The sequence below is a fragment of the Pseudophryne corroboree genome, chromosome 5 (genome assembly GCF_028390025.1).
Source record: "Pseudophryne corroboree isolate aPseCor3 chromosome 5, aPseCor3.hap2, whole genome shotgun sequence".
Lineage (NCBI taxonomy): Eukaryota > Metazoa > Chordata > Amphibia > Anura > Myobatrachidae > Pseudophryne > Pseudophryne corroboree.
This window is the reverse complement of record NC_086448.1, coordinates 99,114,142-99,128,015: the sequence shown is the minus strand read 5'-3', so window position 1 is coordinate 99,128,015 and position 13,874 is coordinate 99,114,142. Positions and strand designations below refer to the sequence as shown.

Sequence of the window (13,874 nt, the reverse complement as noted above, 5' to 3'; positions counted from 1 at the left end):
AGTACGGTAGGCCACGGCTGTACCTACCTCTGTGTCGTCAGTCGTCCTCCATAAGTAATATAATACTATACTATCCATCCATCTACATTGTATACCTGTGGTGGCTTTTAGTTGTGCGCATTAAAATATGGAGAACAAAAATGTGGAGGTTAAAAAAATAGGGAAAGATCAAGATCCACTTCCACCTCATGCTGAAGCTGCTGCCACTAGTCATGGCCGAGACGATGAAATGCCATCAACGTCGTCTGCCAAGGCCGATGCCCAATGTCATAGTACAGAGCATGTAAAATCCAAAACACAAAAGATCAGTAAAATTACCCAAAAATCTAAATTAAAAGCGTCTGAGGAGAAGCGTAAACTTGCCAATATGCCATTTACGACACGGAGTGGCAAGGAACGGCTGAGGCCCTGGCCTATGTTCATGGGTAGTGGTTCAGCTTCACATGAGGATGGAAGCACTCATCCTCTCGCTAGAAAAAAGAAAAGACTTAAGCTGGCAAAAGCACAGCAAAGAACTGTGCGTTCTTCGAAATCACAAATCCCAAAGGAGAGTCCAATTGTGTCGGTTGCGATGCCTGACCTTCCCAACACTGGACGGGAAGAGCTTGCGCCTTCCACCATTTGCACGCCCCCCTGCAAGTGCTGGAAGGAGCACCCGCAGTCCAGTTCCTGATAGTCAAATTGAAGATGTCAGTGTTGAAGTACACCAGGATGAGGATATGGGTGTTGCTGGCGCTGGGGAGGAAATTGACAAGGAGGATTCTGATGGTGAGGTGGTTTGTTTAAGTCAGGCACCCGGGGAGACACCTGTTGTCCGTGGGAGGAATATGGCCATTGACATGCCTGGTCAAAATACAAAAAAAATCAGCTCTTCAGTGTGGAATTATTTCAACAGAAATGCGGACAACTGGTGTCAAGCCGTGTGTTGCCTTTGTCAAGCTGTAATAAGTAGGGGTAAGGACGTTAACCACCTCGGAACATCCTCCCTTATACGTCACCTGCAGCGCATTCATAATAAGTCAGTGACAAGTTCAAAAACTTTGGGCGACAGCGGAAGCAGTCCACTGACCAGTAAATCCCTTCCTCTTGTAACCAAGCTCGCGCAAACCACACCACCAACTCCCTCAGTGTCAATTTCCTTCTTACCCAGGAAAGGCAATAGTCCTGCAGGCCATGTCACTGGCAAGTCTGACGAGTCCTCTCCTGCCTGGGATTCCTCCGATGCATCCTTGAGTGTAACGCCTACTGCTGCTGGCGCTGCTATTGTTGCTGCTGGGAGTCGATCGTCATCCCAGAGGGGAAGTCGGAAGACCACTTGTACTACTTCCAGTAAGCAATTGACTGTCCAACAGTCCTTTGCGAGGAAGGTGAAATATCACTGCAGTCATCCTGTTGCAAAGCGGATAACTCAGGCCTTGACAACTATGTTGGTGTTAGACGTGCGTCCAGTATCCGCCGTTAGTTCACGGGGAACTAGACAATTGCTTGAGGTAGTGTGCCCCCGTTACCAAATACCATCTAGGTTCCACTTCTCTAGGCAGGCGATACCGAGAATGTACACGGACGTCAGAAAAAGACTCACCAGTGTCCTAAAAAATGCAGTTGTACCCAATGTCCACTTAACCACGGACATGTGGACAAGTGGAGCAGGGCAGACTCAGGACTACATGACTGTGACAGCCCACTGGGTAGATGTATTGCCTCCCGCTGCAAGAACAGCAGCGGCGGCACCAGTAGCAGCATCTCGCAAACGCCAACTCGTTCCTAGGCAGGCTACGCTTTGTATCACCGCTTTCCAGAATACGCACACAGCTGAAAACCTCTTACGGCAACTGAGGAAGATCATCGCAGAATGGCTTACTCCAATTGGACTCTCCTGGGGATTTGTGGCATCGGACAACGCCAGCAATATTGTGCGTGCATTACATCTGGGCAAATTCCAGCACGTCCCATGTTTTGCACATACCTTGAATTTGGTGGTGCAGAATTATTTAAAAAACGACAGGGGCGTGCAAGAGATGCTGTCGGTGGCCAGAAGAATTGCGGGCCACTTTCGGCGTACAGGCACCGCGTACAGAAGACTGGAGCACCACCAAAAACACCTGAACCTGCCCTGCCATCATCTGAAGCAAGAGGTGGTAACGAGGTGGAATTCAACCCTCTATATGCTTCAGAGGATGGAGGAGCAGCAAAAGGCCATTCAAGCCTATACATCTGCCCACGATATAGGCAAAGGAGGTGGAATGCACCTGTCTCAAGCGCAGTGGAGAATGATTTCAACGTTGTGCAAGGTTCTGCAACCTTTTGAACTTGCCACACGTGAAGTCAGTTCAGACACTGCCAGCCTGAGTCAGGTCATTCCCCTCATCAGGCTTTTGCAGAAGAAGCTGGAGGCATTGAAGGAGGAGCTAAAACAGCGATTCCGCTAGGCATGTGGGACTTGTGGATGGAGCCCTTCATTCGCTTAACCAGGATTCACGTGTGGTCAATCTGTTGAAATCAGAGCACTACATTTTGGCCACCGTGCTCGATCCTAGATTTAAAACCTACCTTGGATCTCTCTTTACGGCAGACACAAGTCTGCAGAGGTTCAAAGACCTGCTGGTGAGAAAATTGTCAAGTCAAGCGGAACACGACCCGTCAACATCTCCTCCTTCACATTCTCCCGCAACTGGGGGTGCGAGGAAAAGGCAACGAATTCCGAGCCCACCCGCTGGCGGTGATGCAGGGCAGTCTGGAGCGACTGCTGATGCTGACATCTGGTCCGGACTGAAGGACCTGCCAACGATTACTGACATGTCGTCTACTGTCACTGCATATGATTCTCTCACCATTGAAAGAATGGTGGAGGATTATATGAGTGACCGCATCCAAGTAGGCACGTCAGACAGTCCGTACGTATACTGGCAGGAAAAAGAGGCAATTTGGAGGCCCTTGCACAAACTGGCTTTATTCTACCTAAGTTGCCCTCCCTCCAGTGTGTACTCCGAAAGAGTGTTTAGTGCCGCCGCTCACCTTGTCAGCAATCGGCGTACGAGGTTACTTCCAGAAAATGTGGAGAAGATGATGTTCATTAAAATGAATTATAATCAATTCCTTCATGGAGACATTCACCAGCAGCAATTGCCTCCAGAAAGTACACGGGGACCTGAGATGGTGGATTCCAGTGGGGACGAATTAATAATCTGTGAGGAGGGGGATGTACACAGTGAAAGGGGTGATGAATCGGACGATGATGATGAGGTGGACATCTTGCCTCCGTAGAGCCAGTTTGTGCAAGGAGAGATTGATTGCTTCTTTTTTGGTGGGGGCCCAAACCAACCAGTCATTTCAGTCACAGTCGTGTGGCAGACCCTGTCGCTGAAATGATGGGTTCGTTAAAGTGTGCATGTCCTGTTTTTACAACATAAGGGTGGGTGGGAGGGCCCAAGGACAATTCCATCTTGCACCTCTTTTTTCTTTCATTTTTCTTTGCGTCATGTGCTGTTTGGGGAGTATTTTTTTGAAGGGCCATCCTGCGTGACACTGCAGTGCCACTCCTAGATGGGCCAGGTGTTTGTGTCGGCCACTAAGGTCGCTTAGCTTAGTCACACAGCTACCTCATTGCGCCTCTTTTTTTCTTTGCGTCATGTGCTGTTTGGGGAGTATTTTTTTGAAGGGCCATCCTGCGTGACACTGCAGTGCCACTCCTAGATGGGCCAGGTGTTTTTGTCGGCCACTAGGGTCGCTTAGCTTAGTCACACAACTACCTCATTGCGCCTCTTTATTTCTTTGCGTCATGTGCTGTTTGGGGAGTATTTTTTTGAAGGGCCATCCTGCGTGACACTGCAGTGCCACTCCTAGATGGGCCAGGTGTTTGTGTCGGCCACTAGGGTCGCTTAGCTTAGTCACACAGCTACCTCATTGCGCCTCTTTTTTTCTTTGCGTCATGTGCTGTTTGGGGAGTATTTTTTTGAAGGGCCATCCTGCGTGACACTGCAGTGCCACTCCTAGATGGGCCAGGTGTTTGTGTCGGCCACTAGGGTCGCTTAGCTTAGTCACACAGCTACCTCATTGTGCCTCTTTTTTTCTTTGCGTCATGTGCTGTTTGGGGAGTATTTTTTTGAAGGGCCATCCTGCGTGACACTGCAGTGCCACTCCTAGATGGGCCAGGTGTTTGTGTCGGCCACTAGGGTCGCTTAGCTTAGTCACACAGCTACCTCATTGCGCCTCTTTTTTTCTTTGCGTCATGTGCTGTTTGGGGAGTATTTTTTTGAAGGGCCATCCTGCGTGACACTGCAGTGCCACTCCTAGATGGGCCAGGTGTTTGTTTTGGCCACTAGGGTCGCTTTGCTTAGTCACACAGCTACCTCATTGCGCCTCTTTTTTCTTTGCGTCATGTGCTGTCTGGGGAGTATTTTTTTGAAGGGCCATCCTGCGTGACACTGCAGTGCCACTCCTAGATGGGCCAGGTGTTTGTGTCGGCCACTAGGGTCGCTTAGCTTAGCCATCCAGTGACCTCGGTGCAAATTTTAGGACTAAAAATAATATTGTGAGGTGTGAGGTGTTCAGAATAGACTGAAAATGAGTGGAAATTATGGTTATTGAGGTTAATAATACTATGGGATCAAAATGACCCCCAAATTCTATGATTTAAGCTGTTTTTTAGGGTTTTTTGAAAAAAACACCCGAATCCAAAACACACCCGAATCCGACAAAAAAAATTCGGTGAGGTTTGGCCAAAACGCGTCCGAACCCAAAACACGGCCACGGAACCGAACACAAAACCAAGACCCGATAAATTTCAGGTGCACATCACTAATTATCATATTAAATCTGTAATACCTGATTGGTGCATTCTGATACACCTACATCAGTTCCACCCAGGGGCGTTTCAAGAGAGGAGGCTACCCGCATACAGCCTCCGTTGCGGGCCAACTCCTCTCCGGCAATTTGTGGACTCTGTCATAAATCCAGAGTCTACTGCGCATATGCAGGTCTCTGGGAACAAGGCGCCCACGCCTAGGTCCCGGGACACCTCCAGTGTGCATGCGCAAATCACTCGGAAATCGCTGCGGTGGCCATTTTCCAAGTGATTTGTGCCCGCACTGCAGAGACAACGATGCTGTACTCCGGAGGGGTAAGTATACAATATGAGAGCAGTGTGTGCGGTGTGGGCCCGCGTGCACTGCAAACTCTGCACCCATTATAGAACCGCCTATGGTTCCACCATCAAAACTTGCACCAAACTTTTGGCAGGTACAGTTTCTCCATCTGAGTATTGCCTCCTATGCCTGCGGCAGTGCATCTATGAACACAGCCATTATCATCGACCCATATACAACACTCCCATTACACCTCTGCTCAAGGGACAATTTTTGCATTTCTATTGGCCACCTCCCAGTCACTGCCCAGGATCCCCATCACTTTTCTGACAGATTTCTGATACCGTCTGACTGAAACACAACACACCTTTGTGCCTACACTCTGTGTAGCGCATGCAGGGTTGGCTCACTCCCTTCTCTAACGATAAAGTCTCAGAGTGTGCACTGGAATTATACTGTATATAGGTTACATTATACTGTACAGGACTATGGTGTATTTTCTAAAGTGCGTCGCTGTTATTAATCTGGTGCATTATCATGCATGCACTAGCAGTGTTTAATCTCTCTCTCTCTCTCATTATTGGGAAAGAGAGCCAGACCATGCACTCTTTACCCAAGTCTCTGTTGATGCTGTCCACACCCCCTTTGGAGGATGGCCACACCCCTAAGTATAGGCCTCCCTCACTGAATTCCCCCGGTGGGCAAGTGTCAAGTCTGACACTGAGCGCATGCACTATATCAGAGCCGGCCCTAGCCAATTTGATGCCCTAGGCCGCTAGTTCTGCATCTGACCCAGCAACTCTCAGGCAGTGGGGCCCACTGGGGGGTTACCCTGTGGGCCAGTTCAACCCTGCATAATGGCACACAGCAATGCCCATAATACACATAATTCCACACAGTAATGCACCTTACACATATGCCCCACATTATTAATAATGCCCATAATACACATAATTCCACACAGTAATGCACCTTACACATATGCCCCACATTATTAATAATGCCCATAATACAAATAATTCCACACAGTAATGCACCTTACACATATGCCCCACATTATTAATAATGCCCATAATACAAATAATTCCACATAGTAATGCACCTTACACATATGCCCCACATTAGTAATGCTATTAGCTTTTTTTTATAAAACTTTCTTTTGCTTGCTGGTGTGCTTGCAGTCAGTGTGTACGCCCATGCAGCTCCCTGGATCCGTGACTGCGTTTTGTGAGATGGGGGTGGCAGTATGGGTGTGTGTTTTTGCTCACACCCGTTAAAGTGGCACCCGTACAAGGGATGTGACCTCACAGGGTATGCCGTCCTTTGCAAGCCTCACCCTTTCTTTTCGCTTGCTCATTGGAAACAGATAGCAGCAATATCCAGATACTGCCTCCCTTGCTGGTTATACAAAAAGACCAGTATCTAAACATTTAGCATTCTCTTCACTATTCAGTGTGTTTGCTGGTGTCTGTTACTCCCGGCAACTGCATGCCCTTTATTTTATACTGTGGAAGCGACATGCTCTGCCCTCCAGTCTGATGTGTCTGAAAGTCACGCTGTACTGATGTTTCATATAGAAATAGCGCAACGCAACTTACTGACCACGTTACAGTGCTGGATGGCAGGGGAATTTTACGGCATCGACTGACTAGGAAATAAAGTGTGGGGAGAACACTACCCATGATATGTCCCTGCAGGCACCTGGGTTTTTTGCACAGGAATAATGGATACAGGATAGCAGGGTCCCCCTTCCCCATGTGCACAAGCAGTATAGGTGATGTCAGATTTATGTGAGCCAGTCTTCCAAAATACACATGTGGTATCATAAGGAGCCATCCAGTAATAACCTTATATAGTCAGTGAAAATGTCACAGGTCCAGGAATTGCAGTTACTGGGCTTCTGCTGTCTGAGGTCTCACAAGTCAGGGGTTTTCAAGCATATCGGTGGGAGTTTAAGAGACAGTGTGCATTTTATTTGACAAATGTAAACAGCAGTGTATACAAGTACTGATTGAATACAGTTGGAAAGTAACAGTTTGCAGACTGTCCCTCCCAGCATGAGATACTGCAGGGACATGCTTGGATGCCCCTAGACATGCTTGGATGCCCTAGGCAAATGCCTAGCCTGCCTATAGCTAAGGCCGGCTCTGCACCATATGGGTGTTTTCAGATTTGTTTGCACTTGCACAGTTGCAAATAATTGCTGAACTACATGGACATCGGCAAAGTATGCAGATTTCTTGGGACTCAGGCCCATAACATGAATTAGCAGCATGCATAGTGGTGTCATACGATGTGAATGTTTCAGTCTCAGCTATGGCAGGAGTGTCAAATAAAGCATCTAAAATTTATCTCACAATATCAAAGTCACTAAATCTTCTGGGGGCCTAGGCGGCCTGCATGCCCCCAGTCATTTGCTTCAAACTTCCATTCCAGTTTGGCACTCACATTTATGGGGCCCACTCAATTACAGTAGATGCAAGTGGACAAAAATCGCATCTAAAAATGTAAATTTTTGCTACTCAATTAGAGAATCCATGTTAAGTTAATTTGGGTTTCCATGCGAGTTTCCACAGATTTTAGTTTGCAGACCCTAATAGTTTTTTAAGTTAAAAATGTCAGACTCCTGGAAGCATTTAATTAGCATAATTTGGCCAACAGAGGCAAGTAATTTTTCAGATGATTTTCTGTAATAAACTCAAAAATTGGTGTAATTATATGGGACATGTATATCGGGTGTTCTATAGATGGAAAATTAGTTTTAGAAATTAAAGTGTGGAGTTAAAGCTGTTTTTTTACAATGGTTTTCTAAAGTCGCTTAAAACCTATTAAAAATGACGATACAGACACAATTTGGTGGAAAACACTTGCTTACTAGATTTTGTTAAAAGGTGAAAATCAGCAATTTGCCAGACTTTCAGTTTAGCACAAAGCGGTGGAGAATATGGATTGGGAGGACATAATCAGAGACAATTTATGGGCCAGATGCATCATCGCTTGGAAAGTGATAAAATGGAGAGTGAAAAGGTACCAGCCAATCAGCTCCATACTGTCATTTTTCAAACACAGCCTGTGACATGGCAGTTAGGAGCTGATTGGCTGGCTCTTTTTCTTTCTCTATTTTATCATTCTCCAAGCGATGATGCCCTTTGCCTCAGATAAAGTTAAAAAAGTTAAACTGAGCTGCGGCCCTGCACTGTGGACACAAATCACTTGGAAAATGGCCGCTGCGGCCATTTCCAAGTGAATTTTACATGCGCACTGGAGATATCCCCGGGAACAAGGCCTGCAAGTATCCCTATTAGTTGAGGTTTAGGGATAGAGGGGTAAATGTATGAAGCAGTGATAAGAGTGGAGAAGTGAGCCATTGGAGAAGTTGGCCATGGCAACCAATCAGCATTGACATAGCATTTATAATTTGCATACAATAAGATTATACAGAGCAGCTGATTGGTTGCCATGGGCAACTTCTCCACTGGCTCACTTCTCCACTCTTATCACTGCTCATACATTTACCCCAGAGTTAGGTTTAGGGTTAAGCTAAAATATTGAAAAAATGCGATGTCGTTATTCTGACTGTCGACTTGCGCAATACCAACATAATGGACATGTAGACATTATAGCTATGTCGGCATATCTGTATGTCAACATGTTACATGTCGACATAATTCCATTTTGACTGTCTACATTCAGAACATGATGACATTCTAGTGTTGACACTCTATCAACATTCTAAATATCGACATATCATTCCACACCCGTCTGTAGTAGCAGAAGTAGGCCTGAGTGTCTGCTGTTTGGATTGGTTGATCTATCTTGTTGAGTATTGCTGTAGTTGTAACCCCTGAAATCAGAGATGTGTTACGTCTCAATTCTGATAATTGGGTAAGGGACCTATTTATCAAGGGAAATTTGTGGGAAATCCCCCCAAAACACCCATTTTCAGTCGATATCCACAGATTTAAAGTATCGCCTGATTGTACAATATATAGGGAGGGACTGCAGCAGATATCTGTGATATTTGCTGAGATGCCATATTTTCAATTGCAATAGCATCCACCATGGGTTTCCATGAAGACTGCTAATCATGAGATTTACCAAGCTCCAGAATATGAAAATTTGCAGAACCTTACAATGTGTCACCGCAAATCAACGTCCCAATTTCTTCAAGGCATATGTTTGACTTTTACATCAAATATGAACATACCGTAAACCATTGGGTTTACACACATCTCCAAATCAGGCACACAATTGCTACTACCAGGCTTTGCCAGCAAGGGCACATAGCACTACAGCGGGGAAACCAAGACCAATGCCCATAGGCAAAGGGCGGTATTTCCTAAGAGAATCCAGGCAACCAATCAGAGACAAGCCATTGTACAGTATTTGTAAACATAGACGATTGACATTGCCATCACGGCTACTCATAGGCCAAACCGCCAGCAACGTGTGGGTTTTAAACCTGATGCACATCACACTTGGCTTCTAACGGGTGTATTCAATTGAAGTCTGAACTGCCGTCAAGTCGGAAAGACGGCAGTGTCCGACTTTTTTTGGTCAAATCACGATTCGACCTATTCAATGGAGCTGCCTTTTTTCCGCCTTGTCAGCAATTCCGACTTGTCGAAAACACGTGGATCGGCGGATTAGCCACAGATCCACGTGTTTTGCTGAATTAGCGGCCAATTCTGAAAGGATTTTGGCCCGTTTACAACAATGCTGATCCGACTTTAAAATAAAGTCGGATCAGTATTGTCGGAAATGGGCAAAACCTGTCGGATTGCCCGCTAATTAAATACTGCACTGTTGGAACCTCTCCGTCGGAGAGGATCCGACATGCATTGAATACACCCGTAAGCCTTTAAATTGCTGGTTATTACAATGGAAAATCTCCATGATTTGCAACAACTTACAAGGTTATTAGCTTGCAGTATAGGAGTCTTTTATATCACTAGCAAAATAGAATTTTGGTGGTCATCCCAGAGACTATCCATGCTTATCCCAGCAACGTTTGAGTCAGTCAGCCTGAGAATTGCTGCAGTGCTGATACTTACAGCTCAGAAGTCAGTAGGCTCTGGTACTCTTATCCTATCCCACCTGTGTTGTATAATGTACACTATGAGACCACAGGGGTGAAGGCGGCAGGTTTGGCAAGCACACAGTATACTGTATAACAGATTCTTTGTAAACCTAGACAATACACAGAGGAGAGCTGCACTACACTATAGGAAAACCACACATTCATGAGCTTGTACGGGTCTGCAAACTCATCTATTATATACATCTGCTCTATCAGCCTGTCTGTTCACCCATTGGAGGGGTGATTCAATTTGAACCAAATTAGATAAATACATTTATTTTAGATGAATTGTGTTTCTCACCATTGAGGGTTAATCTCTTTGTCTAGAATCATATATCTGGAATACAGTTTGCATTGTTTGGTCCCAATGCAATGCAGAGGATCACTGCTTGATGAATCCTGGTGATTGTCTATTTTTCAGTACATTCCTCAGAATTCCCCATTGCTCTACTGTCTGGTAAAACATATTAACTAAATAAACAGCTGAACGATTCAATATAATCATTAGAGCAGGAACACTACCTGCCCGAACTGCAGCACTGTTAACTCCTTCAGTGAATATATCACTAATAAACCCATCTGTAACTTATCTAACACCTTGCATGATTTCAGCGGTAATATGTTCAATATTAACCATACCCAGGATAAAAACATGTGACATGAACTGTGTCTGAGGGAAGTTATGTTCTATCTATTGACTGTACTGACAGAGAGACAGAAAATATTCAGATCATTCCAAAATAAATCAGTACTAGTAGTAACTAAAGGTGGACACACTACAAACAGAAGAGGTTAAATTATGAAAGCCCTCACTACAAGCCAATCACAAGAGCTTTCTAACCGTAGCTGCATGTGATTGGCTGCCTTTACTGTATATAGCGATCCATAATTTTGCATCTGTTGACTTTAGTATCGTTTGGGTTATTTCCTTCTGGGAATGTTTAAAATATTTTTCCCCCCCATTCGGACAATGAATGATCCACAAATTAGCGAATGTGGGTTTGATGAGTCAGTTATAAATTCATTTGAAAATTGTTTATGTATTTTTTCTTCATTCTTTTGGTATCATTGACAAAGATTTTAGGACCTACTGTCCAATATAGGGACCAACTTATGGCCCCACAACTGTCTTAACAAAAAAAGGGGACTGCCCTGCAAAAATCGGGACAGTTGGGAGGTATGCTATTGTACAGGAAGTGTTTGCTATACAGGAAGTGCCTCTATAGCCATTGTTCAGGAGGACTGCAGCTAAATAAGACACACTTTTACATGTCTTCAGAATCCTGTGGGGATATGCACACAGATCACCTTACATCTTGCACCTGGGCAAAATCATGTTGCAATGCAAGGTGTGCAAATACATTTCTCCTGCATGCAGGGTAAATACTGACTGCTTTTGCATGTAGCCCAGCGCTATTTTTCCATTGCTATTTAGATTTAAGTTTTAACACGCCCCTCTCACATCTAAATGTCTCAGCACATTTTACATCCACCCCGCAGAGCAACATGGTTTTACCAAGGTGTAAAATGACAAAAATGTTTCCTTCTCTTTTTGCTTTTTCTTAGCTCCTGACTTGGAATCAGTCCCTCTGTGTTAGCAGAACACTGAAACTCTCTTCCCAGCATGTTAATTGTTAATCTGTAATACATTGGCCTCTGGTTACCTAGCCAGCTTTAAACCTCTTCTTTGGAAGTGCTCCTGTACATAGAGGCAGAAGGAAGGCTTTCAGTAAGGAGCTTGAAAACAAGAGCAACGGACAAGGTAAAAGACTTTTCCTGTTTTACATGTTTATAAGATTGCACAAGATTATAATGTATTGTTAGCTAGGCATCAGCTTACTGGTAAAAGATAGTTACAGGGCGTGTGGTTCATCAAATCGACAGTGTCTAGGTCGACAATGTTTAGGTCGACCACTATAGGTCGACAGTCACTAGGTCGACATGGATGGAAGGTCGACAGGGTTTCTAGGTCGATATGTGCTAGGTCGACAGGTCTAAAGGTCGACATGAGGAATTTTTTTTGTGTGTCGTTTTCTTCGTAGAGTGACCGGGATCCCAAATTAGTGCACCGCGTCCCCTCGCATGGTGCCTTCGCTTCGCTCGGCACACTTTACCATTCCAATCGTAGTCCACGTGGATCGTTAAGTATGAAAAAAATAAAAAAAATGTGAAAAACTCATGTCGACCTTTAGACCTGTCGACCTAGCACATGTCGACCTAGAAACCCTGTCGACCTTCCATCCATGTCGACCTATAGTGGTCGACCTAAACATTGTCGACCTAGACACTGTCGATCTTCAGACCGGATCCCAGGTACAGGTGTCTGCTTGTTTACCCTGTGCACTACGTAGGTTCTGTGAACTAACATGAGAAAAGTAATATTATCTGCTGGACTGACTAATCTAAATGTGACTGTTTGGCTGTACTGTCACCGTATACATTTGTTAACAGATTTTCAATGCTAAAGGACTGGTGAGGTTATTCTAAAGAGGGGTACACACGGAGAGATCACTGCCTAATTTCTAAGCAATCTGACTGTGTGCTGAGCAGGGTGGGGTGGGGGAGGAGATGTGTGCTGAGTGGGGGGAGAGATGTGTGCTGAGTGGGGGGAGAGATGTGTGCTGAGTGGGGGGGAGAGATGTGTGCTGAGCAGTCTGTGCTAGATCGCTTAACACACATCTCCTGATGTGTACGGGCCTTAAGACATAAAAACATATTTGCCTACTTTTGAAAAAGCATTTCAGGGAGATTGTGAAAGTAACACCTATAAGTGCGGACGTGTACTGCTACATCTGAGAAGCGTGTAAGCAAAATTACTTACATCCAAATGTAAATTAGCCCCAAAGTTAGTAAGATCTATGTGTTGAAGAAAATACACTGATATTTTGCAGAATTTGTTTATGTACTGTATTCTACAAGAGGTTCCATATACTGTAGGGGTGTGTACACATGGTCGTAGTGTGATTGACAGGAAGTGGGTGTTTCTGGGCGGAAACTGGCCGTTTTATGGGAGTGTGAGGAAAAACGCAGGCGTTCGAGTTGCAATACGCAGGATTGGCTGGAGAAACGGGGGAGTGGTTTTGCAAACGCTGGGTGTGTTTGTGACGTCAAACCAGGAACGAAAAGGACTGAGCTGGTCGCAATGGCTGAGTAAGTCTGGAGCTACTCAGAAACTGCTAAGAAATTTCTATTCGCAATTCTGCTAATCTTTCGTTCGCAATTCTGCTAAGCTAAGATACACTCCCAGTGGGCGGCGGCTTAGCTTGTGCAATGCTGCTAAAAGCAGCTAGCGTGCGAACAACTCGGAATGAGGGCCTTGGTTTTGACCAACTGCTAACAAAATTCCTGCTGCGATCAACTTGGAATTAGGCCCATTGAACAAAACTTTGAATATTAAATTGCTGCCATTTTTTTGATATGCTATTGTACGTAATACATTAATACAGTGTCCAAATAGATGTTTGGTTTTATTTGCTGAAGAGCATTAGATAATAGCAAATAGAACATACTTGCCCACTGTCTATTACCCCTTCTGGGAGTGCCACATTCTCGCCATTAAAAAGCATCAATTCTCTGCATTATCTAGCAAGCGACAGGCTACACTTCACCATAGCCCCACCCCTGCTTTTAAAAGCTGCTATTCACAGCATTTAACAGTAGGGGGCAGGGCTAGGATGATTCAATGCAGATTGTATCCTCCAACTTCCCGG

The 13,874-nt window shown here is 45.1% G+C and overlaps 1 protein-coding gene across 2 annotated transcripts in view; it reads left to right on the top strand.

Moving 5' to 3' along the window:
• The window catches only part of PTER (phosphotriesterase related), a 414,219-nt gene that overhangs the window by 219,224 nt on the left and 181,121 nt on the right, over positions 1–13,874 (top strand). For both annotated transcript variants that reach the window (XM_063921498.1, XM_063921499.1), the window contains exon 3: positions 11,731–11,926. The gene's annotated coding sequence lies outside the window, so the exon portion shown is untranslated. The remainder of the gene's footprint in view (positions 1–11,730; positions 11,927–13,874) is intronic.